Source organism: Panthera uncia (genome assembly GCF_023721935.1).
Source record: "Panthera uncia isolate 11264 chromosome B2 unlocalized genomic scaffold, Puncia_PCG_1.0 HiC_scaffold_24, whole genome shotgun sequence".
NCBI lineage: Eukaryota > Metazoa > Chordata > Mammalia > Carnivora > Felidae > Panthera > Panthera uncia.
The window spans coordinates 41,940,098-41,966,061 of NW_026057580.1; the positions used below are offsets into that span (position 1 = coordinate 41,940,098).

A 25,964-nucleotide genomic window follows, 5' to 3' on the forward strand; every position below is an offset into this window, starting at 1 on the left:
GGGGAATGTGACATCTTGACTATTGATTCTTCCTTTCTATGAATATGTTCATATGTTCATATTTTCTATCCCTCCATTTCTTCAGACCTTTCTGAGTTCTTTATTAATCATTTGTAGATTTCCCCATGAACTTCTTGCTTATGTTTGGTTAGATTTATTCCTAGATACCTTACAGATTTAATTGCTGTGATGAATAGGATCTTTCTATTGTTTTTCCTATTACATTTTCTTTTCCTATTACTGGTCCAGAATACTCTCACTGAATACTGAGCTGTATGGAGGTTGAGTGGATTAATCATGGAAAGGGCAGTTTGGATGCAGAGTCTCCTAAAATGGAGAGACCATAACGAGGGACTGACCCAAATTAGCATCAGTGAGATGCTATGGAGAAGAAAGCCTAGTTTCAAAGCTGTCTGAGGCAGCCCTCAAAACTTGATGACTAAGGAAAGTGAAGGGGTGAGTGAGGAAAGAGACTTGGGAACATGATAATCAAATGATGATCCTATTAAATGAGATTGGATGCATAAGAGGAAGTATTGAAGAGGGATAGTTGAAGATTCACAGGAGGACTGCATTTTAGTTAACTAACTTTGACTGTAAGAACTAGAATTTATGACCACTAGCTCAGTAGAAATCTGGATAGCATTGTGTGGACTGAAGGGAAATCTAGGGAAGTCCAGTTACAGGAACTGGGAGTCCAGTTATGTCTCAGGGCTCTTTATCAGGTGGGTTTTGATTAACCAGCTCCTTGGTCATCCTGACTTCTTCAGCTCTCATCCAGCCTTTCAACTGTAGTACCTGCAACCAGCTGGCAATATTCCTGTCAATACTATTTTAAATTTCAAACTGTGATATTGGCCCAACCATCTTGTTAAGATGGCCCAACCATCTTGTCACAGGTTCTTGGCCAGCCCACAAATTGGCTGTTTTTGGCTTTTGTTTGTTTTGGTCAAGTGTTCACCATTGGTTCAGTCCTTCATAGGATGACTCCACATCCCAGTTTGCCCAGCCTAATTGTTGTCCCAGAACAATTATGTTAATTGTTATATAATATATATTATATAACACATATATAATATATATTAATAATATCCCTTTTTCACTTTGGACAGTACAGTATTGGTTATATTCCTCATCATCAGAGGCTACAGAACATGGCTTCTTATTCGAAAGGAGGGATTATGGGAGAGCAGTATGATTGGTAACTAGGCTAAGGGGTACTGAGTACCATCTCCTGTACTCCTAGTGTATAGTAATGGTACACTTGAAGAATCTGAGAGTCCCCTGGTAATGGGATCTTATGATAAGTGGAAAAGAATAGAGTGTACCATTTGTGTAAATTTCCAAATACCCAAGTCAAGCAGAGGTAAAGGCATATCTGAGTATTCAGATTGGGGTCAGAGTAGAGAATGTTTTGGCAGGTGGTAGAGATTGGCATGTCTTCATCAGGAAAAGGGTTCCTTCCTTTGGGGTTAAGGAGAAAGGGCTCAGGCATGGAACATCAGAGCTCTAGGGACACATCCCAGTCAAGGACTAACTAGACAAGATATAGTCACTAAAAGGTTGGACAGCAGGGTACAATTAAGCTAAAAAGAGACAAAAGGGAGCATGACCTTGCACTGAGACCCAACTGGAAATACAGGGATATTAAAATAATACTAAGCCAGCTCATTTCCAGGCATACTGTCATGTTTTACTCTTTAGCACTAGCATAATGGCTGAAATGTCAGTGGGCATAATCCCAAAGGTAAGAATTTCCCCATCAGGGGAAGGGTATGGAGTGGGGAGCCTTGTGGATCATTACAAACTTTGGTCCATGGTGAGGTGATAGTAGCTGAATCAGTACATTTCTGATGTAAGAAGATTGAGGGTAGATAGAACAAACTCAGGTCAGGATAAAACCAGGTTCAGTTAATCATTGTTTGACAGCAGCTAAAAATGAGGATGTAAAATTTTCTAACATCTATATTTTTAAAAATCTTACTTTAAATGGGTCTCAGGTGTAAGGGCAGGGACGTAGAATTATGAAGTACATATTTATATTTGCCTATCTTAATAAGTTTACCTAAGGATGAAGAACTTTTTCAGTAAACTACGACAGTGAGAAGTTACATGTTCTAAATGTATTCAAAATGTGTATGAAAAAGTACAGTATTTCATGATGACTGGTTCTATAAATCTGAGCTTATAAAATAACAGAAGCTCCTGGGTTTTTATGTTGAGGAAACTGTAACTGGAAAACACATGTTAAGTATTGATATTTGAGGAAGGCTGAGGTGTTTGACGACAGAAGTGAAGGCTGGAGAGGCGTGGAGAGGGAAGGGCAGAGTTTTGAGATTATTTTGTGTGTAGGTATATGTCTTGAACCATAAAATAGTGTAACTAAAGGCATGTGTTATAGTAGAAGTAATAGCTAGGCAATGAGTGGTTTCAGAAACATGTTAGGAAATTAAGCTTCCTTTTGAGTATTATCCCATAGAGATTCTAAAATGGGTTGCTCATAAATCAAATCCTGAAGGACTCCCAACATAATTATACAAAAAAAATAATAATAATAACAGTTAAAATTACCATTAAAAGAATTAGTCATAAATCTTTTTTATTTTGTTGTTGTTATCCAAATAGAGAATAAAATTGCCTTTGTTCTGAGGGAAAAATGGATACCAGGCGTTTGTTTGTGTGGTTTGTACTTTATGTATGTGTGTGTCTACTATAACAGTAACAGATAATGTCTTTTAACAGCTCATGGAAAGAATTAGTTTTTTCCCTCCCAAAAAGCTAGGCTTGTGGAAGCTGACAAAAGTCATTATATTATTATGATTTTTGGCTCAAGAAAATAATGATATCTTGGAAAAAGTGAAGGAGTATGGCTGTGGAAGAAAGACATCTGTAATACAACAGACAAATTATTTAAACAAGAGATGCAGTGTTTCTTTAATTGGATTCTCATGGACTATTGGTTTAAAATGTGCTGACCAAAGGCAGTATCTAGAAGGAAGGAATTTCGGATTTCTGAATCTAGGTTTTCCAGCTTGGGTTCAATTTAACAAACTTTTATTGAACATCTACTCTGGAGCGTGTAGCCTGAGTTTGATCCTCAGTTCTGTTATTCTGCCTCTCCGTGCATCTGTTTCCTCATCTCTGAAGGGGAAATGATAATAGTTGTCCTTATCTTCTGTTATTATTTTGAGGATGAACTGAATTATGTAAATTGTACTTTACAATTTAAAATGTATGTAAAGTGCTTAGAACTGTGCCTACCACTTTGGCACAGAAAGTCAAGTGAATTAGAGACTGGGGATTTAAAGATGTTTACATTGTCTTCTTGGGAGAGACAGGTAAGCCACCCAACAATTTGGTATTTCCTGATAATGCCAAGAAAATATTATCAGAAGGTTGCTATGGGTACACAGACCTGGAAAAAATAACAACCTTAGGGGGATAGTTTTTTGGAGTAGATTTCAAGAAAGGTTTTCTGTAGGAAAGGGGAAAAAATTTCCCCCACAAGGCCAGGAAACAAAAAGTAGATGAAGCCAGAGGCTGGGACACATTCATTTGTAGCTTTTGGAGCTTCTTTCCTTATTAGGTTCACCTTCTTTCCTTATTAGGTACGATGATGGAGATCATTTTAAGTTTCAATATGTCTTTCATTTATACTATTGGTGACAGAGTCGAGCTGAGTCTAGGAGCCTTGGAATAATTGGAATAGCAAAAGATTATTCCCAAGTGCATTTCTCCATAGTATTAGACCGAGTATTGACTTCAGGGCTGGGTTAGAAGGAGGCCACAGAGAATGAGCAGCACCCACGTGGCAGCGCCCTTTCTTTCCACTCTTTCAGTTCTAACGATTTAGAAGAGAAATAAGTATTATCTTGTTAAAAGAGAAAAAGGAAGACATTTTAAGATCAACATGTGGGAATCATACTTTAAGATAATCTTGCTCTAATAATTTGTGATGCTCTAACCTGTGAAAACTTCAAACTGTTCAGCAATGTCAAATTTATACATTTGTGGGTGTGCAGAAATGTGACTATATTTCTCTGTAACTGAACTCAGCTTAGCTCTGGAAACTCCTTTTCTGCTGGTATGAGCAAACATGTAATATTGCTCCTTTAAGTTAATCTCTCCTTAGCACTTGGGAGTAAAAACCTAGTCAAGTGCAAGATGTAATGCAAAACTCATAGTCATTCTTAGAGCTGTTCCCATTCTGTGGTTCTTCCTCCACTCCCACTCCCACCATTCCCCAGCACACTCCAGATAGTCTCAATGTAGGGAAAGCCTTAGAAGAAGGAAGGTGTCCATCTAAATCATTTGTCCCCTGGGCCTACCTGGCCTTTCTCATGTGTCTCATCCTGATAGGGCTTTGCCTTTGTCTTCAGGTTTCCGCATCTATGGTTGTTTTTATTTATTTATTTTTTTAGGTGAGCTAAAACCATGATGACTGCTTGCTGGATTCATTGGCTGACCCCATAGTTCTCCATGCTCAGTATCCCCACCCTGTCTGCCATTGCTGCAGCAAAAGCTCTGCCAGACCTCCCTTGAAGGGGCCATAGGAATGTTTTTGGATTTCTTTGACATCCAAAGAAATCCTGGCTCCCGGGGATGATAGTGAAGCACAGAGATCTTAATCCCATTTTGCCACCACTGCTGCTCTGTATCTACCCAACACTGACTACCCAACCTAACCATCAAAATGGTTCTCCCAGAGGTGTTTAGATAGGAAGCTGGGCACAAGCCCCTAATGTTTATGGATACCCTTCTCAGTCTATCTGAATTTTTTTTTTTTTTTTTACCATCTTGCCACTCCCATCTCCTGTTTATCCCCCTACAGGCATTCACTTGCATATACACACCTTCAAGGACCTAGACATTGTCTAAACTCTAGTTAGACACCTTGGTCCTTACCTCTTTCTACCAGCCAATCAGACTTTTGTCTGTTTTCCTAGAGCCAGGAAAACTGCTCTAATACTATGTTGTGCTGTTGTCATACTCTGTGAGTAACTTTTACATGAACTCTCAATCGTAGGTGTACATGAACCCTCAATCGAGGGTGGGCAGAGTCAGGGAGTAGTGAGAGATTGCTCTGAGTTTGGGATATGGGGAAAGCTTGACTAGGAGATGCTTGGACTCCAAGTGGCAGATTGAAGCCAAGGGAGTGAATGAAAGAAAAGGGAGATGAATTCCATGTTGGGTAACTACCAGGCTTGCTGTGGTTATTCTTCTGTAAACAGATATCCTGGTGGGGGGAGACCCCTCAAAATAGCTATCATGATGTTGAGGTGTCTACGTGCTGAGTGTCATTGATGGACTTTCTGGAAATTACAGTTTTGACAATCAATGACAGACTTGGACTAGAGCTTCCCCACCTTGGCACCACTCGCATTTTGTTTCAGATAATTCTTTGCTGTGGGGGACTGTCACGTGCATTGTAGGATGGTTAGCAGCATCCCTGGTCTCTACCCACTAGATGATAATAGCATTTCATTCCTTGCCCTTCCTGCTTTCAGCTGTGACAACCCAGACTGTCTGCAGACATTGCTAAATGTCCTATGGGCTAGATAAAGCCACCTGAGCAAGTTCTTCTCTTGAGTTTATGTAAAGCATGTTTGGAGGAGCTACATTAGCTTTTCTCTTCCCAAACAACTGAAAAGTACATTTGTTTCTGCAATTATCCTGATCCCCATTTAGGAAGCAGGTTACTTACCTTGGAAGATCTATTAAGTAATTTTATAGTTTGTTTTTTGTTTTTGGTTTTTTTTAATTATGTCCTGCACATAAAAGCACAAATAGCTGCTAGGTTCAAATCAAATCTTGTTTTTCTCTGTGTGAATCATATATAAACGAAGGGGATGCTGCACTCCAGAGAATGACCTCGCTCGTGGTTATGACACAGCCATTTCACAGGAATTGCTGCTAGTTCCTTATGTGCCAAGTGTTTTAAGGCAGACCATACAAAAGAGTTATCTGAGAATACTCTTGGGGTTGGAGGTAGGAGAGTGGTGTTCAAGTGAGGCAAATATGAGCTTGTTATAATAATTTGAATGTAAAAATATTAAAACATGAGAGCTAGTACTTAATAATTTTTAATGCATACTCTCTTATAGTTCATAAAGAAAAAGGATGTAAGAAAGTAACTTGATAAGTTACCTGCTCTAGTGGCTGAATAAACTTGTAGCTTGAAACAGTCCTCTTTGAATTAGTACCCCAGTTAATAGACTATTTATAAGATATGTCCATGGCAAGCACTGGCCTGTATATATGTTGCTCTGAAAGGATGCTATTAATTATTCTATTGGAGTGCAAATTCTGTGAGGACAGGGATTTTGTTCCCTTTGCTCACTTTCTTTTCTTCACCTCCCACACTTCCTCCCTCTTCTAGTTCACAGTGGCCTGGGGAGCAGCCTGTGAGAGTATTTAGCATCCTTTTTGGTTGGCTCTATTTCTTCCCTGACCTCTGGCGCCCTTCCTCATAGCCTAGTGTCCCTGACCTGCAGCTGGGGAGAGCTAAGGCTGGTAGTACCACCTCTTCTCACGGATCTTCCAGCATGTCTTCCTGTCTGTGGCTACTGCACATTCTCTGTGCCTCATAGTACTGTGGCTATTATGACTTCCAACCCCAATCTTAATCTCATTCTACCAAATGGAGGAAGAAAGATGGATTCAAGCCTTTGTCACATGTATTCAGCCCACACTCAGAGGCATCCATACCTATGTTCTCAAAATCTGATCACAGCCTTGATTAACAGAAATGGGGGGGGCTTGCAGAGAAAGGAGAGAATACCAGAGCTTGGAGATCTTTGTACTGCTTTTCCTCCTGGGGACAAGAAGAGTGGTATCTGGACAGCTGAGGGAGGCGAGGGCCTTTTCTGTGTACTTCTGTCATTTGGTTGGAATGAATAGGCCACTTTGGAACCAGCAACTGTATTTTATCATTTGCGATAGAACTAGATTTGGGCTAATTTGGTGTTATACAGTACAGGAAATGTGGAGTAAGTATAGTATGGTGACTATGAGTCTCCTCTCACGAGAGTCTCCGTGGTGCAGTGAGTGGATAGAGTGTTTATCCAAGCTTGCTTACTGGCCCCCTGTGTCTGGATCAAGTTAATTAACCTCTCCAGTCCTGACTCCTCATCCGTAAGGCCAACTCAAGGTTGTCAGGATTTAATGTGATTGTTGTGTAAAAGTGCATAGTGATTTTTATGGTTTAAATGCTATAGATTGTTTATTTGCTCAGGAATTGTGTGATAACGGCTTCAGAATTGTTGCCAAGTTGTTGAAGATTAGGATTCTTGTTTTGGCTTTACTAAAGAGGTAGAATCCTTGGCTAAGCCATTTAACTTTGTGCACCCTGGATTCCTCATATCCAAAACAATACACAGAAATGATTGATCTTTTCATTTTCTAAGCTCTGAAATTCAATTTTATTTTACTATTTAAAAATCTCATTCCTCTTGTTAGAAATGCATCTGTGACTCATTTGAGCTTGACTCATCTCAGTTTGAATAGCCACTGCAAACTGTGAAGTCCCTCACAAACAGTCCTATCATTTTTAGGTAAATATGCACAAGTAGAGCATGTTGCTGAATTGATATTTTACAACTGAATTATGTCTTAAGGAGTCCTGTGCCAGGTGAGAGGACAGTATAAACTTTTTTAAAATGCCTCCAGAGCACTCAGTGTGTCACAGGGACCCACGACAAAGGCAAAATTCTCTGAAGACGATATTTGTAACCAAATGCTCCCAGTTTCCCAGCTCTCTGTTGCTCTAGGGGGTGCGAATCATGCATCCTTTCTGTGTTTAGATTTTTCTCCTTCGGCCATATGTTTATCTTGTGAACCAAGGAGATTATGTACAATTTAGAGAAAACAACTTTCACCCCTGGCCTCAGAGTTCAAGTGTCACTCATACTGTCTATTCTCATGGAAAACTACGCTTCATGTCTTAAAGACCATCTTCTTCTTTTACGTATTTCTGTTTGTTTTCATAGTGTTGGTAGCAACCAACATCAACAGATGGTTGATTCCTGCATATATTATTTTTAAAGTAATAACAGGGAGTTAAATTATTAAACTCCAATCAAACTCACAAAAATACTTTCGTCATAAGCTGTGTACAGGTTTTTGACTGAGCTGTTAATTTAGGGGGTTGTGCTGCTGCTGCATAAAAGTCAGTATGGACTTTATCATATAAATATTTAAAAACTACTGTAAGTAAAGAGAATAAGAACTGACACAGAACAGAAAGTCACTTTTATGCCCTAACAACAGCTAACAGAATGCTTACTGTGGTGCCAGGCATTATGGTAAGCCCTTTCTGTACATTATTTCATTTAAACATCCCAACGGTGCTCCTAGGTCGGCACTAGATAGGCACTCCTGCTGCATCCATTTTATAGATGAAGAAACTGAGGCTCAGGTCGAGACACTTGCCCATGTTCACACAATGCGTGAGCTGCAGGGCTGGGGGTTGATCCAAGCTGCCCAAGTCTAAAGCCGGTGCTGAAGTTGCATTTTACAGTAAAATTTCCAAAATTTCCTTCAGACAACACTGGGATTTATTTTTGTGTATATTAAATGAAGTGGCAAATTGAGTGGTTTCTAGAGAAATTCAAATCCAAACAATGTTACTGCTGAGATCATTCAGATTATTTTGTCATTAGCATTTGATGAATAAGACTGTGTCCTGAACTGAACATGGTTATAGAATTAGGAAAGTACCTTAATTCTCCACTGTTTTCTGAACAGAAACTGAGGAAAAATTATAAATTGTTTTAAAAGCATCAAATTAGAGCTTATCTACTTTGCACAAAACTAGGGTGATATATGGCTACCATCACAGATAGCTACTTCTCTCTGAAAATATGTTTAATATTTGCAACAATTTAAATTTAAATTATTCTCAGCATTGCAAGTTTTGAAAATGTTAATTTTATTTAAATCTAAGAGATACTAAAAGTAAGACACTAAAAGTAACAGATAAATATTAATCATTAAAAATATAGTTGAATGATTAAAATCTGCCATCACACAGTTAAAGCAAAGCCATTTAGACATGCCTCATTGTAAAGTTTCTTACAGTGTAGACTTTCCTTTTCTTTCTTCTTTTTCTTTCCTCACTTCTTCCTCCTATCAGCATCCTGTTCATGATCATCATCACTATCCTCTCCATCAATTTCTTCCAGACTCTACATCACTGTTTTAATTGCAAGCTAGAGAAACTTACTCAGGCTTAGTTAAGCAAAGGAGTGATCTAGGATACCTTGCAGTTTGCAGTTTGAGTACAGTCAGAAGAATCAAGCCTCTTCGAGCAGTGCCAAAGCACACTGATGTGCTTATAGTGGGTTATAGATATTGATCTATTGGGAATAAATATTGATCCCTTAGTCTAAGGTCGGCTGGGTGGTTCCTGGGGCCATTTCTTCCAGCCTGTTAGCAGTCTAGCCCTCTAAACCCAGTGTGCCATGCAGATGTTAAATTTTAACGAATGCTAAGACTTAAGATGGCTGAGAAGTATCTTAGAAGAACAGGATACCCAGCAGATCTGGAGATGAAAGAAAGTTGCAGCAAGTAGTGGATGGTCTTTTCAGTTGTCACTTTGGCCGGGCCGGGGGGGTGTCATGGAGATTTTGACCTTTGTGCAAACATGCTATTTATTCATATGTCAGCTTTCAGGAGAGGTTATTAGCCTTACCTTTGGGCTCTGTGTTCATTCCTTGCTCAAGAGAATGTCAGGTGCTTTGGTTGATGGCGCCTTCAATATGTCACCTTACAGAAAGGGGATGAAATTCCAAAAGAAAAATCACCTCCAGGAGAGTGGACATGGGTGGTAGGGAAAATTGTAACATGTCATGTTATTCCATGTCACTTTATCATGCATCAAAATAATATATCTTTTTAAATATACTAATCACAGGGGATCTTTGGTCCAAAACTCATGGCTGTATATATAATGTTTTTCTGAATATTATGTAGTTTTCATAATGAACATTGGTGAAAAAAAATTTTTTTTTGAGAGAGAGGGAGCAAGTGAGCAAGGGGTGGGGGTGGGGGTGGGGAGGGGTGGAATCCCAGGAAGGACAGAGGGAGAGAGAGAGAGAGAAAGAAGTGGGGCTCACCCAAAGTGGGGCTCATGCTCATCCAGAGCTGGGCTTGTGTTCACCCACAGTGGGGTTCAACCTCACCTGATATGGGACTCAAACTCACGAACTATGAGATCATGACTGGAGCCAAAGTCAGATGTTTAACAACGTGAGCCACCCAGGCGCCCAATGAAAGAAGATCGTAAGCCATAACTTGTTGTTTTTTTTTTTTTTTTCAACGTTTTTTAATTTATTTTTGGGACAGAGAGAGACATAGCATGAACGGGGGAGGGGCAGAGAGAGAGGGAGACACAGAATCGGAAACAGGCTCCAGGCTCCGAGCCTCTGGGCCTGACGCGGGGCTCAAACTCACGGACCGTGAGATCGTGACCTGGCTGAAGTCGGACGCTTAACCGACTGCGCCACCCAGGCGCCCCAGCCATAACTTGTTTTTAACCCTAAAGGAGAAGATAGTAAATTTTAGCTTTTATAGATCATTAATTCCTATCAAGGTTTCTAAAACTTAAATATTGTTGAAATAGAAATATGCTTTTAAAATATCTTCAGAAATTGAATTAAGTTATCTTTAGGCAACATTTCATAAATAGTCATTTCTCTGTTGAAATAATCATGATCCTTCCTTTATTATAAAATAACTAAGGTGTATCAATGTTCATGTTTGTTTGATTTAGGCTTTTATGCAGTGTGCATATAGGATCATATAGGATGGGCCATAGAACCTTTTCCCTGTTTATAATTAAATCTAAGAAACTAAAAATTTCTCCTCTGATTTCTTAGTATCTTAATATATTATTGTTACTTTATACCCATAGCTATTTTATCCTAATCCTATCCCTCTGTCTTTTAGTGAACCTGTTTTTGTTGTTGTTGTTGTTTTTACACGTCATGGTTTTTAATCAGATTCTTTTTGAGAATTTATTTTTCTTTCCAAATTCTGTATTATTAAGTGTGATTGTAAACTAATGTGAGTGATCTTTTTAATTGTCCATAAACAAATTTTAAAGTTAATTACAAAAAATTCCAAAGGTGCATTAAGCATTTATGACTAGAATAGCATATTGGTATATTTAAAATTTTTTTAATATAATTTATTGTCAAATTGGCTAACATACAGTGTGGACAGTGTGCTCTTGGTTTTGGTATTTTGGAGCACAGTGTTCATTATTTGTTTAAAAATGAATCTGATTGTATTGACACTACAGGTTGTATATGTTTTATCTATATATTTTATTATTATTATTATTATTATTGTTGTTGTTATTATTTTAATGTTTGTTTACTTCTGAGAGAGAGAGAGAGAGAGAGAGAGAGAGAGAGAGTGGCATGGTGGGGGAGAGGGCAGCAGAGAGAGAGGGAGACACAGAATCCAAGGCAGGCTCCAGGCTCGGAGCTGTCAGCACAGAGCCCAACATTGGGCTTGAACTCACAAACCGTGAGATCATGACCTGAGCCGAAGTCAGATGCTTAACCAACTGAACCAGCCAGGTGCCCCTCTATATACTTTAAAATATACCTTCAATGATTTTCTAGATTTTAAGTTCCTTAGGCAGAGCCCAAGTGTTATTTTTATTGATTTTGTACCTTATTAGCTTTCCTGAGTGTACATTGCACCTACATAAACTGAAGTATGGAAAAGAGATGTGTCCTATATAATTCTTTATGAGAATTATAACATCGTTACTAATATTTTTCTCAAAATCTGTTAAAAGTAGCCATCCTTCTAGAGTTTGCCAAAAATGAATCTTCCATGAAGGGTTTTTCACATTCAATTCTTTCTTTCCATTCATAGTGGCCTCTCTTCTTCTGTTTTTAAAAACTGTTTTGGTATTAATTTCTCAAATACTTTGATTTACAAAAAATGAAAGGACAAAATTCAGATCACCACAGATAGTTCATCACTAAAGAGCCTGACATTACAGTGTGCAGTAGGGAAAAAACTAAATATGGAGCAAGCAGTTTTCCGTGTTACAGGATGATAAGGTTTTAGATCTCTGTGCAAAGAACTGGGGGCAGAAACCAAATGTATTTTCTATTATCTTACACCCCTAAAGGTTGGAAGTTGTCTTTGAGAAACCATTAATTTCCCTTTGGGTCTTCAAATTGGCAGCTGAATAGTAAGCTTAATTAAGTCAATAAAATTCAAAGTTGGCAAAAATGTTTCACATTATTTAACTTCTTTAATGTTGCATTTATATATATGTGTGTGCATGTATATGTAATTAGGTCTATATACCTATATGTATGCATGTGTATATGTATATATGTAAAGTTGTTTACGTAAACCTCTATTTAAATTCACAAAATTGCCAATTTTTGTAATGTTTTTTATAGTTTAGCTTTTTATTTAGAAAGAAAACAGTCTCATGGTAGTTCTTCCTAGGTTCAGCTAAATAGCACTTTTCTCTGTGCTGGAGAAATCAGGTAGCTCTTTTAGACTGAAGTCATACTTTTAAAATTAAAAAACCAATTGACATCTGTTAGCGTTTCAGGCAGGAGATATAATTGTTAATATTGTTTAGCCATGATAAATGCACTGTCTCATAGTATACTTTTTTTTTGACAACAATATTGTTCAAAACAGATTTCTAATTATACAATTATTGGGTAACAGGAGAGGATGTTTTCAAATTTGCATATTATGGTGGGTGATTTTACTTTAAAATCTAGTGGTTTCTTGCACAATTTTATGGTTTCTCCAGTTGCTTAAATGTGAATACCTACATTATTAAAAATAAATTTCACACAGAGAGAGACAAATACTATATAACCTCACTTGTATGTAGAATCTGAAAAAAACCTCAAACTCATAGAAACAGAGACCAGATTGGTGGTAGCCAGGAGCAAGGTGTGGGAGGTGGGGAAAAAGAGTAAAGGTAGTCAAAGGGTACAAACTTCAAGTTGTAAGACTGGTAAGTTCTGGAGATGTTGTAAGAAGCACAATGATTATAGTTAACAATACTGTATTGTATACTTGAAAGTTTCTAAGAGAGTAGATCTTCAAAACGTTTTCACCACACACACACACACACACACACACACACTATAACCACGTGAGGTGATGAATGTGTTAGCTAACCTTATTGTGGTAGTCATTTTGCAACATATACATCACACACCTTAAACTTACATAGTATTATATGTCAGTTATACCTCAATGAAGCTGGGGAATAAATAGTAAATTTGGAAAAATAAATTTTCCCGTTAGAGTTGCAGTTTCTTTGTTATATATGAGACTACTTTTAAAAAGGAAAAAAAAAATGTTTAGCCCTTTGACAACTGAGGCACCAAGGCCCAGTCATAAGAAAAAAAAAAAAAAAAGAAAGAAAGAAAAGAAAAGTCTGGTGCACCTGGGTGGCTCAGTTGTTTGGGTGTCTGACTTTGGCTCAGGTTATGATCTCATGGCTTGTGAGTTGAGCCCCGCATTGGGCTCTGTGCTGACAGCTCAGAGCCTGAAGCCTGCTTCAGATTCTGTCTTCCTCTCTCTGTGCCCCTCCCTCACTTATGCTCTTTCTCTCTCTCTCAAAAATAAATAAACATAAAAAAAAAAAATTAAAAAAAAAAACAGAAAAAGCCCTTTCTGTATGAGGCTTACATTCTTACATTTGGCTGATTGACTACTTAAAAAAAAAAATTCCTACTTCCTCTTTAATATCTCTGTCTGCACACCTCCACATACCTTATCCCCAAAATACATATATACATATGCACACACATACATACAATACTATCTACATATATGTATGTATATAAGATATATAAATCCCTTGTGTCAGGCAACTCATACATTTTTTTTCTTTTTTTATGATATAACTTGTAAATCAGGGAATTATGTTTAACAGTAATGCACATTCTAAGGATTTCAAATCTGTCTTAAATTTTTTTTCAATGTTTATTTATTTTTGAGAGACAGAGAGAGACAGAGCGTGAGTAGGGAAGGGGCAGAGAGAGAGGGAGACACAGAATTCAAAGCAGGCTCCAGGCTCTGAGCAGTCAGCACAGAGCCCGACGCAGGGCTCAAATCCACGAACCATGAGATCATGACTTGGGCCGAAGTTGGACGTCCAACCGACTGAGCCACCCAGGTGCCCCTCAATTCTGCCTTTAAATATTCCCTATTAGGTGTACTAAGTTTTCCACTTACTGTTCTGTCTCTATAATACGTCCTCTGCATTACTTTGTTCACAGACTTTTTCCTTTTCTTTGCTTGACTGAAACAAAATTAAATGAAGAGACGAATGAGGCACCATTTCTGCCTGAAAGTTCAAAAGCAGTCAGAGATCAGTGGCAGGTTGTTTTCACCAGCTCCTGGTCAGCTTTTCATAGTGGAGGTATCTGAGAGAGAAGGTCACCAAACTGAGCAAAGGATTCATATTTTCAGGGGCTTTTGGAGCTTGAAGGGACTTAGGCAGTTGTTCATCTAACTCGTAGAAAACCAGTAGAACACTGATTACAAATAAGGGGTATAGTAATGGATTAAGACACTTCCTTCTTTGTTTAGAAGGATATCAGAGAAAATCTTCAACAAAACTTTCTTTCCTTAAAAAGAGTCAAACTTGGGGTGCCTGGGTGGCTCAGTCTGTTGAGTGTCTGACTTTGGCTCAGGTTGTGCTCTCAGGGTTCATGAGTTTGAGCCCCCTATCATGCTCTCTGCTGTCAGCACAGAGCCCGCTTCAGATCTTCTGTCCTCCCTCACCCTCCCCCTCCCCCCCTTGTGCGCATGTTCTCTCCCTCCCTCCTTCTCTCTCTCTCTCTCTCTCTCTCTCTCTCTCTCAAAAATAAACTTAAGAAAAGACTTGTAAACATTTTGTCATCACTAGCCTGTAGTTCTGTGTGGAATAAAAAAAATTGTGAAGCAGCAAACAATGATTACTGACCCTCTCTTTCCCACCTTTCTTGATGTTGACACTGTTCTACTTTGCTCTTCTGGTGGGTTAGATGCCTTGGGGGTAGAGATGGCTCTGAGCCACACCCAAGCACCAGGAGCGTGAGGATCTGCCTTTTCTCGGCCCAAGATTCCCAGTTAACTCCTATGCAGTGATCCTGTGAGAACAGGCATTATAGGGGTGGTATCAACATTTATTCCATGACGACAGGGCAACAGTTGAGCAGCACTAGTATATTCTATCCCTGAAACTCAAATTAACACATGAAAGTATAAACCATATTCTTCAACTTCATGTTATAACTCTTTGGTTGTAATTCTCTCTCAAACTCCTCCCTAGAACTTTCTCCCAGGCTGGAGTTAGAGTGGATGTCACTGTGGTTCTAATTATGGTTTGCTTCATTTGATGTCCCCCCTCCCCCCAACATAAGGCTATTGCTATAAGATGTCCTAAGGGATGGCATCCTATGGTCAGGACACTAGGAATGGAGAATACCCCGTGTTAATGGATCATTCTTTAACTTCTCTCAGGTCAGATCCTGTCCTTGTTCTGGGAACCTTTCTCTCTTGACCTCTTGAACATAAAGACTATACTTAATACACTGTGTACATGAAAACAAAGTAGGTAAAGCAATATCAATAATTCTGTCATAACCTCCTCATTTTGACTTTTCTTCAGGGACTGAGATTCAGGAGGTGCTATTAAGTTAATATTATTGGTATAAATTTCATTGCTTTTTTTTTATATGTTCTTTGAAATTTCTTTGGTGTATGGTTGTATAAGAGCTATATACATAAGGAATTTTATTTTATGCACATTTAAGTGTCAGAATAAGTTCATAAATTAGTTTTCAAAATTTTTCTCTTAAATGGTGTTTATCTGAACATTATTCAAGCTGAGACACATGGGACAAGGGCCTCTGTGTGTGCAGTTTGCAGCGTACTGGCTTAGATCGTGGGTCCTGGGAAAGCACACACTCTCTCTCTCTCTGAGGTCTACCTCCTGTGTCCCCTCAGGCCCACCACTATTCATTGCTGACAGTGGATGGTGATTTGGAGCCTGTAGTTATAAACTCTCCACTCAGCGAGGGCTTGCAATCTATTGGAGCCCAGATGCTACCTTAGGAATCACATAATTCAAATGAGGTTCAATTTTGTTTAGGGACCACAATCTACTTAACCCCCCAAATTGGTATTCGTCACATTGGCTAGGGTCATCCATCCTTTTAGGACCAGTTTCCCAGTCTTTAAGTTCATATAGTTTGGTGTTGATGATGATGATGATGATAAAGGCAAGCAGCTATTATCATTCATTTAAGTGAGTACTTTCTAGTGCCAGGCATGTCATGTATGGAATTAGTGGTTCTCACAGCAACCTTGAAAGTAGGCAATACGATCCCCATTTTATGGATGAAAACCTGGGCTCAGAGAAGTTATCTTACTTGCCTTAAGCCACATAGCTGGTAATGAGAATCGAGGTTTCATTTTAATCTGAGTCTTTCTACACCCCCCTCACCCCACCTATGTGCATTGCACCAGTTATGTTGTCTCTATTTCAAAACTGAATATGTGTTTTAGAAAAGATGGGAATGTATGCTAGGGACACCTGTTGGCGAATTTGACTTCTCTTTAGAGTTCTTTACATAAAGATGATTATTTGAAGATAGATGCCAGCTCCATGACCTTGTCTTCTTGTTGAAGACTTAACTCATGATTTAAAAAAGTCACCCAAACAGTTCAGTATTGAAGGCAGATATGTTTATTAGTATTACTGATACCACCACTTAATTTTATTCAAAGAACTGGTCTTTGACATTTCTCAGATTGGTTACTGGCTCTAAGTGGCTGTAGCTTATTGAGAATCTGCAGATTTATGTCTCAAATGGTGTTCCCCAGCCACCCTTCCCTCCCCACTGCCTTGTTCAGTGAGCAGGGTAACTTGCTGGCCCAGGCCAGCTACAATATTATGGTTTCAGTGTCGGTCATGCAGAACCAGCCCTGTTCTGATTTCAGAATTATGGTTGGCTGTCCTGGTGTAAAGTGACTCCCTCCTTTGAAGGAGGGTGGGACTGGGGAGCAATAACATTAAAGGTTATGCTAATATTCCATGCTCGTGAAGGTTTCCTGGTTTCATTTGAAGCTGTCGTTTAAAATATATGAACTTCTAATAGTATCGATAAAGAAGTGTGAAAAAAAGGTGTGCATAGAAGCAAGCACACGTATTTTCCAGGTCATGCATTTTTTAAATAATAGATGTGAAAAAATGGTTATTTTTCTTTAAGACAGAGATTTATGAGTGATTTCTTATAAGTTTTTTTTTAGAACTCGAAAGAATAACAAAACCCTAGTATGTTTCCCTTAATCCACTGGAAATAATTATAACATTAATCACCATTAGAACTAAAGGGGAAATGTATTATAGATTCAATAACATCCATTTTTATGCCTAACAGAATGAATTTATGATTAGTGAGGGACAAAACCCTTTATTTTTGAGCATTTTGAACCTAAGATGTACCAGATAGGGGGGTTGGTAACCTTTGGGAGGATGGTAGCAGTGGTGGTCAGGTGGTAATTACCCATCGTCCTGAGCCCACATTATGACTGTTAGGAGAACCTTATGGTCCTATCCTCATCATTTGGATCTTTGGATTTTCCAGCCCCTTTTCTGTGTGGGTCCTGAAATAAACCTGATTATTTTCATGGAACCACCTTCATTCTCTTCCTCTGCTTGAAAATGTTGGTCATGGCATCTATGCCTCCTTGTTATTACCTGTTCCTTGTAGCTAAGGCAGGCACACCAACTTTGGACGTTACTCTCACTGCTGTTGGCCTGGCCCAGGTCCAATATTGATGGCCACAATTAGCAATTTACACTTGCAAAAATTGGTGGTGGTGGTGATGGGAGTAATAAAGAGTTTTATAGATTCCCTTTTACATAAAGAAAATTTCCTAGAAAATTATGTTTTTGATAGGAGAAAAAAGTTGTAATCTATGAAGGACTAACAATAATTGGCACACTGATTTTCAGCCCTTTCCTAGGGTACAAACACACTGGAGTTCTCGTGGTCAGGCCATGTAGGACACAGTTACTGAGCGCATTGCAGGGAAGAGTTTCAGAGCTGTAGGCTACTTGTTTTTTCCTGCACACGTAAAATTTCAAGTGCTGTAATTGTCCACTTATGATGTCATTTTGGAGCATACAGCAGGACTACCGAAAACTTAGTTTACACGTTATCTTGGATAGCTTATTGTTTTTCTGGGTTTTAGAAACACGTGGTGAAGAAATGGCTCAAATGTTTTTCTTCTGAAACACTGGGTCTGCTCTGCTAAATGTAACGTTCAACAGAATGGATGTTTATCCTGCTAAATATCCGCAAAATGTTTGGTAAGGCCAGGGTGGAAGGCTGCCTAACTCAGTGTATAATTTTGTGGTAAAGATAACATGGCAGAAAGTGCATCCTGACATTTGGAAAAAAAAAAAGAAGTGTTATTTTGCCAGAAAGATGTTTCCTTAAAGTATAGGTTGCAACCCTCAGGCAGATCCGGACTGGAGGCATATTTTGCTTGGCTTTCACAGTATTAAAAACAAAAAGTCTGACCACCTAGGTTGGAGACTCTGTTTGCTGGTTGTCCACACTCCCACCACTTGCTTTTGTCTCGGTTGCTCACGTTACTCCCCAGGGTTCTGAGACGTTTCTTTTGTGTCTCTTCCTAAAAGAAAGCTATTTGTAGGCAATGTCTGATTGCCAAGCCCTGAAGTTGCCATTGGACTGTTAGAAGAACCTCCTTCTTGCTCCTGCTCCTTGCTCCTCTTGGCTTCAGCCCAGGTTGGGCAATAGCAGGCCCCTGCTGGACTTTGGGAAAAGGAAAATGGAAGGAGAAGGGGAAGAAGTCCTGTCTGTGCTTCCCCAGCACTGGTCCCCCAATGTCCAAGGAGGTGGAGGGAAGCCAGGGAAAGGCTGCTCAATGCCATGCTCTAGCCAGGGAAGGAAGAGAAAACACCCCTCTCCTTACTCATCTTGTCTTCCTGTGTGCTCGTTTCTTGCCCCTGTATTTTTTAACACATGTGTGGGGTCCAATTAATCTGTTCTCATTTATGCAGCATACAGTTTTGAAGTCCACAGAACGTGGGTCACTGCACCGGGGTCGTGGAGGGCAGTAGGGGAAGATACCCAGATCTGTCACTGCTGTGAATTTTAGTTCTATTATTGTGGTTTTAGTTCCCACGTGAGAATTTCGAGGGTCAACTATATCCTTCACCAACCGTACAATATCCTTAGAATTTTTATTTCTGTCTCTTAGAGACTAGAACTTGTATTCTCTTGACAGTGCACAATAGTCGCTTAACACTTTCTTCTGGCTCTTGAGTAGATCATTTTCAGAGACAGGGTACTTTCCAGCATTTTTTTTTTTTTTTTTTTTTAGTAGGCTCTATGGTTTATTCTTTGTTTTGCTTCCTTTACTCATCTTTGAGCAGGGCGATATCATTTTGTCTGCACTCATTTGCCAATAGCCAGAGTGTGGGGTTCACTTTGATTCTGCCCTGTTTGTTTGCTGGGGGAATCCCTTTCTCGAATTTCCAGGCCAAAGGGTAGGCCATGCAGCTCCCAGCCTGAACGCCAGGATAGGAGCTCTGCTTCCAGGTAAGAGCTGCTCCTGCCCTGCCAGCTTTTTCTACCTGCTCCTCTGCCACTCTGAACCAGGGGCTGTAAACTCAGGGGCCTGAAGAAGTTAGGCAGATGAAACAAAATTATTATGGAAGCCATTGGTCTTAGACATTATGCAATGTATGGTGGCTGTGGAAGGCATTTAAGTGCAATATTTCTAAAGTGCTTTGCCCTTTTTTTTTTAATGTTTATTTATTTTGAGAGAGAGAGGGGGAGGGGCAGAGAGAGAGAGAGAGACAGAGACAGAATCCCAAACAGGCTCGGCACAGAGCCCCATGCAGGGCTGGGCTCAATCCCACGAACAGTGATGTCATGAACCATTACATCATGACCTGAGCCAAAATCAAGAGTCAGATGCTTAGGCAATAGAGCCTGTGCTTTACCCTTTAATTTTTTTATTAAAATAATTTTTTTAATGTTTATTCATTTTTGAGAGAGAGAGAGAGAGAGAGAGCGAGTTAGGGAGAAACAGAGAGAGATGGAGACAGGATCTGAAGCAGGCTCCAGGCTCTGAGCTGTCAGCAGAGTCTGACATGGGGCCTGAACCCACGTGTTACGAGATCATGACCTGAGCTGAAGCCCGACGCTTAACTGCCTGAGCCACTCAGGTGCCCCTCTGCTTTGCCCTTTAAACAGTTTGCCCATGAACCAAATATGGTATTGGAGTCTTTTGTGTGAGACCGTGTTTCTAAAACAGTGTTTCTTAAACTTTTTTTGATTTTTTTTTTTGACCAAGTATATGCACGTGATTTTTTAATTAATTAATTAATTAAAAGTTTATTTATTTATTTTGAGAGACAGAGACAACATGAGTGGGAGAGAGGGACAGGGAGGGAGAGATAGACTCCCAAGCAAGCCCTACACTCAGTGCAGAGCCCGATGTAGGGCTTGAATTCGTGAACCACGAGGTCATGGCCTGAGCTGAAATCAAGAGTTGGATGCTTAACTGGGTAAGCCAGCCAGGTGCCTCTGCACATGATTATTTTTAAAACAGAAGTCCAATATTTTATATTTTGGGGATTCTTTTCTGAGAGTAAATCTCAGAACTGAGATTGCTTATTCTAGGAGTCTAAAAATTAGTAGCGTTTTTTGTTTGTTTTTAAATCTACACCTTTATTTATTTACTTTTCAGTTAGTTTAAATCCTTGAGGGGTACAACATCACATGGATTCTCTGGCCAATGGCTTTAGCAGGAAGGTAGCTTGGGAATTTGGCATGAACCATGCCACTATTTCCATGAGCATGAGTTACTTTTCCCCAGATTACTCTGGTTTTATTTGGTTTGCCACCAGGAGCCACTGTGTTGTTCTTTGCTTTGTACACATAAGCACATCTCTTGCCTAGATAGAATTCAGTTTCATCTCGAGCATAAACACCTTCAATTTTAAGAAGAGCTGTGTGCTCCCTCTGGTTCCGGAGACCCCACTTACACCAGCAAAAATGGCTTTGGACCCCAGGCTTCCAGACATATTTGTCATTTCAGGAGTCCTGTTCTCAGCAGGCCTCCATGGGTTCCAAGATGGCAGAAAGAGACTAAACATTAGTAGCTTTTGATAAATAGATTCCCAAAATGTTTCTCAAAAGATTTATGCTGGTTTACATTGCCTAGGCAATGTTTTTTTACTGTAACCAGAATTCAAATTTAAATTATTTTGTGATTTTTAATGGATGAGGTATTATTTCATTCTTTTTTAATTTATATTTTAAAATTTATTAGAGTAGTGGAACATTTCATTGGTTAGTAATGTTATCTTCTCTTATAATAATAATATTCATAAAAGATATAGTAAAATGAGCAACTTATAAAGTAAATCAACAAGCACAAAATCTTCTTAGATCACCCCTCAAAAAATGACTTTATCATTTATCTGCAATAGATATGTCTTACTTTTTGTGGTATAATGGCCACAGTTATCTTACTCTATTTTATTAGTCCTTGTCAATAAAAATGTTGCAGAACAGAGAACTGTGCATCAAACAAGAGTGGACTGTTAATATTTTTGTGGTTTATAAGGAAAGAAATTTTCAGGGTGTTTTCCCTGGGGAAAAAAAAGTTTAGATATAGTTGATTTTTCAATATTGAGTTTTATTTCTGGAAAACTATTATACCACATATAACTTCTCACTAGTATTTCATTACCAGTGGGTTTTGATACTGTAATTCTTACCTTGAGATATGTGTACCTCTGAACCCTTTACCTTCTCCAGCAAATCAATGAGTGTTTTGCAGACAAATATTACTATTCCTGCTAGATGGATTCTTTTCCTGACTTTACCTGTCATATAAATAGCTTCTCCCCATCATCTTGGTTTTAATGAAAGTATGAAATCTATATACTTTTATTTTTCTGTATGCCATCTTAGTAATATATACTCAAAACTACATGTATAACTTTTGCTGAAATATCTTTTGAGTTTTACTATACTACTCTTTTGAGTCATAAAAAAGACCCAAAAGATTTTAAGCCTTGCCCATGTATTATGAACTACACATGATTTTTGTTTTGTAATGGACTAAAAACCCATTTACTTCAACAGAATTGGACCAGGTTTTAGAAAATAAAAGCATTTATCCATGGTGATGCAGAATTGTAGCAGTGTTTATACTTTTGATCATTCCTTAGAGAAGTATTACCTTGGTAGACAACCAGCTGGCTTCAGGGAAAATTGTACCCTTGATACATGCTTAAAACAGCAGTGTAAAACGTAACTGGCTGACCGTGCTGGTTTTGGTTAGGGTCACTTTCTTATTATTCATGGTATGCTGGGAGCACAGGGGATGATATCAGTTTCTACCCTGTAGAACTCTTATGATGGCCAGACATAGTATTTCCCTTTGTTGTCAACACTTGAGAAAAATTTGCCAAGTGGAGACTTATGAATAGAAAAGGAGAGAATATTAGTAATTGTGGTTTGTTTTCAGAAGAGAAAAATGCAGTTTTTCAATGTTATTTTAGAAAAGATCTTAGGAGTTAAAGTTTAAAATTCTAAAAAACTTTTGTTTTTAACAAATAGGGCATGATTTTTAATCCCAGTATTCTTTAATTTCTTTCCTAAGTATGTTTTGTCCTAGGACATTGTGGCAACCCATATTACAGTCCTTTGGGACCTGGGTTAACTCATCTTTGTTTCCCTAGTATTGGCACATGTGAACAGTTCAATAAATTGTTTTTGACATGAACCAGTGACCTTGGAATTTTTACAACATTAAAAATTAATTGAGAAATTAAATGGGAAACATAATAAGATGATGGTGATTTTTCTGGTTGGTACCAATGTTCCAGACTTTCTTAGTTGGCGTTGTTTTATCTCCTAATTACTGGCAGAGTAGGGAACAAAGACAGGAAGCTCAGAAGGTTCTCTATTATGTAGCTAGACCCCATTGTTTTTTTGGGCAGTGGACTACAGATGCTGTTACTACCTGTAAGTTATCTTCATGATTCTAATTGGCTGATTTACCTTTGAAGTTTTTTTCGGGAGAGGAAAGCCATTTCAGACAATCAAGCTGGGAAAGGATCTATGTGGCATTAGTGATCTTAGGAAAAAAATGTCTTTGTGTCTGTTTCAGAACAGAGGATAGTGAGGAAACCAGATGCATGGTTTTCCAAGAAAGAGGGCATGATGAACAATTAAGTTTGATTATATATTTTTATATTTGGGATGTTATATTATGAAGAGATTTTATTTCCAGATCCCAAAGGGACCGATGTGCATCAACAACAAAAATCAAACAGCCTGATTTAAAAAAAAGTAAAAGATTAAAGAATTTTCAGTGATGAAACTTCACTAATCATCAGGGAAATAGAAATGAAAACCACAATGAGATACCACCATATACCTATTAGGATGACTGCTATAAACACACACACACACACACACACACACACACACACACACACACACAACAAAATGACAAATGTTTTGAGGATATACATAAATTGGAACCCCTATGCATTGGTGGTGGGAATGTAAAATAGTGCAAATGCCTTGGAAACTGGTATGATTATTCCTCAAAAAGTTAAACATAGTATTACCATGTGATCAGCAGTTCCACTTCTGGGTATATACCTAAAAGAAGTGAAGGCAGTGACTTGAATAGATATTTCTACACCCATGTTCATAGCAGCATTTTCACAATGGCCAAAGTATGGAAGTAACTCACATGTCTGAGAGATGAATGGTTATAGAAAATGTGGTTCCTGCATGCAATGGAATAGTATTCAGCCTCAAGGGGGGAAATTCTGACACATGCTACAACATGGATGAACCTTGGAGACATTATGCTAAGTGAAAGAAGCCAATCACAAAAGGACAAATATTGTATGATTCCACTTATATGAGGCTCCTACAACAGTCAAATTTATAGAGTCAGAAAGTAGATGCTGGTTGCCAGGGTTTGGAAGAGGGGACGAATAGGAGTTGTTGTTTAATGGGCACAGAGTTTCCGTTGGGGAAGATGAGAAAGTTCTAAAGGTGGATGGTGCTGATAATTGTGCGGCAGTATGAATGTGCTTAATGCCATAGAAGTGTTCAGTTAAATGGTTAAACACTTGGGGGCAGTTAAACAGAATGGTTAAAATGGTGGCACCTGGGTGGCACAGTTTAAGCGTCCGACTTCGGCTCAGGTCATGATCTCATGGTTCGTGGGTTCGAGTCCTGCATTGGGCTCTGTGCGGTCAGAGTAGGGCCTGGAGCCTGCTTCAGACTCTGTGTCTCCCTCTCTCTCTGCCCTTCCCGCACTCACACTCTGTCTCTCTCTGTCTCTCAAAAATAAATAAACCTTAATTTTTTTTTTTTTAAAAAGAATGATTAAAATAGTGGAACAAACAAAACTATCTGTATGGACATTTCAGTCAGCCCATAATCATAACCTAGATGCTAAACATGAGTCATCTGTGAATTATCAACCCCTTCTCCCACACAATATGTCTATATTACCATGGTAACAAAATAATACTACTTCAGTGAAGGTAAACTACTTGAATTAATAAATGTAGTGGAATGGTACCACCATTGGTCTTCACTGTTGGATCAGGTTCTAGATTTGCCAAGAAGTGTATAGGAGCTATTGTACTCCAGCTTCTTCATTTATTATGAGAGTATAATCATATTGACAGCAGAATTTTAGTTGTGGTATTTCTGAATGCTTCTGTTGCTGTAAACTCCAAAGAAAAAGTCTCCTAGAACTCAACATGGTTCTAAGGCTAGAAGATGCAGAAGATACAACTCCCTGTGTTTCCAAAAGTACGGCTTGGCTTTGCACTAGGTCTTGTTAACAGTTTTCTAAAATAGTACAACATGGAAGTCAATAATGTTCATATCCAAATGACATGTTATAGCTTTTCTTCCTGAAAAAAATGCATAGGAGTTGCAGGGGAGATGGGTTATGAGTTTATGGAAATATTCTAAATCCTGCTGAAAAACGATAGAGCCATGATAAAATGAACACAGTAAAAAAGCTTGAGAAGTGGCTGCTTTAGTCATTGAAAAATTGTCTAGGCACAAAAACATGTTGAAATTTATGGATGGTTGTGTTTTGCATGATGCTTAAGCTAACGGAGAAAATGAAAAAAGATCTTTTAAGACACATTTATTTATATATTTACTCATGGCTTAACTGCATATTTAATAAATGTCCACCAGTCCAGTTAATGCCTTTATCATCATGGTGACATGACCTTTTATAAATAGAGAAATGAAATTTATGTTCAGTACCAGGGAAAGGAAATGTTCTGTTCATGTTTTTGTTACAAGTATGCATTTAAAAGGACTTCTTTTTTAATGTATTTTATAGCTCTGTGCAGTCTCTCCTAAAAGCTTAAGGGCATCAGAGTATTGGATGTTTAATGATTCATTTAAATCACTGTGTTTGTATGCTTCTTCCTTTTTTTTAAGTGAACCTTAAAACATTTCTTGAGTCCTCATCCACAACCACACATTAGGTATTGTAGTTAGGTACATAATACATGATACCTTCTGAATTTTGTGCTTTTGAATGAGTTAGAGTCTTCTGGGAGAGAGAGTACAGATACCCCCACCTACCTCTCTAAGAAAAAGAATACCCTTAAAAAAAAAGAAATAAAAAGATGCTTAAGTATGTTTTCAAGCTGTTTGTTTTAATAATATATACGTTTGTCTCCAAATAATAACATGAGCATAATTTTCTCAATTTAATGCATATTTGTCATATGGTATGTTCTGCAATAGACATAAGCAGTTTCTGCCTTCAAATTTGTGATTTTGAGTGTGGTTGGAAGGGCTAATATGACAGATGTACACAGGGTAAATTACTAGTATTCCTAAGAGAGAGAT

The 25,964-nt window shown here is 38.5% G+C and overlaps 1 protein-coding gene and 1 pseudogene across 5 annotated transcripts in view; one reads left to right on the plus strand and one right to left on the minus strand.

Annotated features, from left to right (window-relative positions):
• Nucleotides 1-25,964, plus strand: part of BCKDHB (branched chain keto acid dehydrogenase E1 subunit beta) — a 203,337-nt gene that overhangs the window by 107,349 nt on the left and 70,024 nt on the right. The gene's annotated exons all lie outside the window — the stretch shown is intronic.
• Nucleotides 20,755-21,165, minus strand: LOC125938657 (60S ribosomal protein L35a-like; annotated as a pseudogene).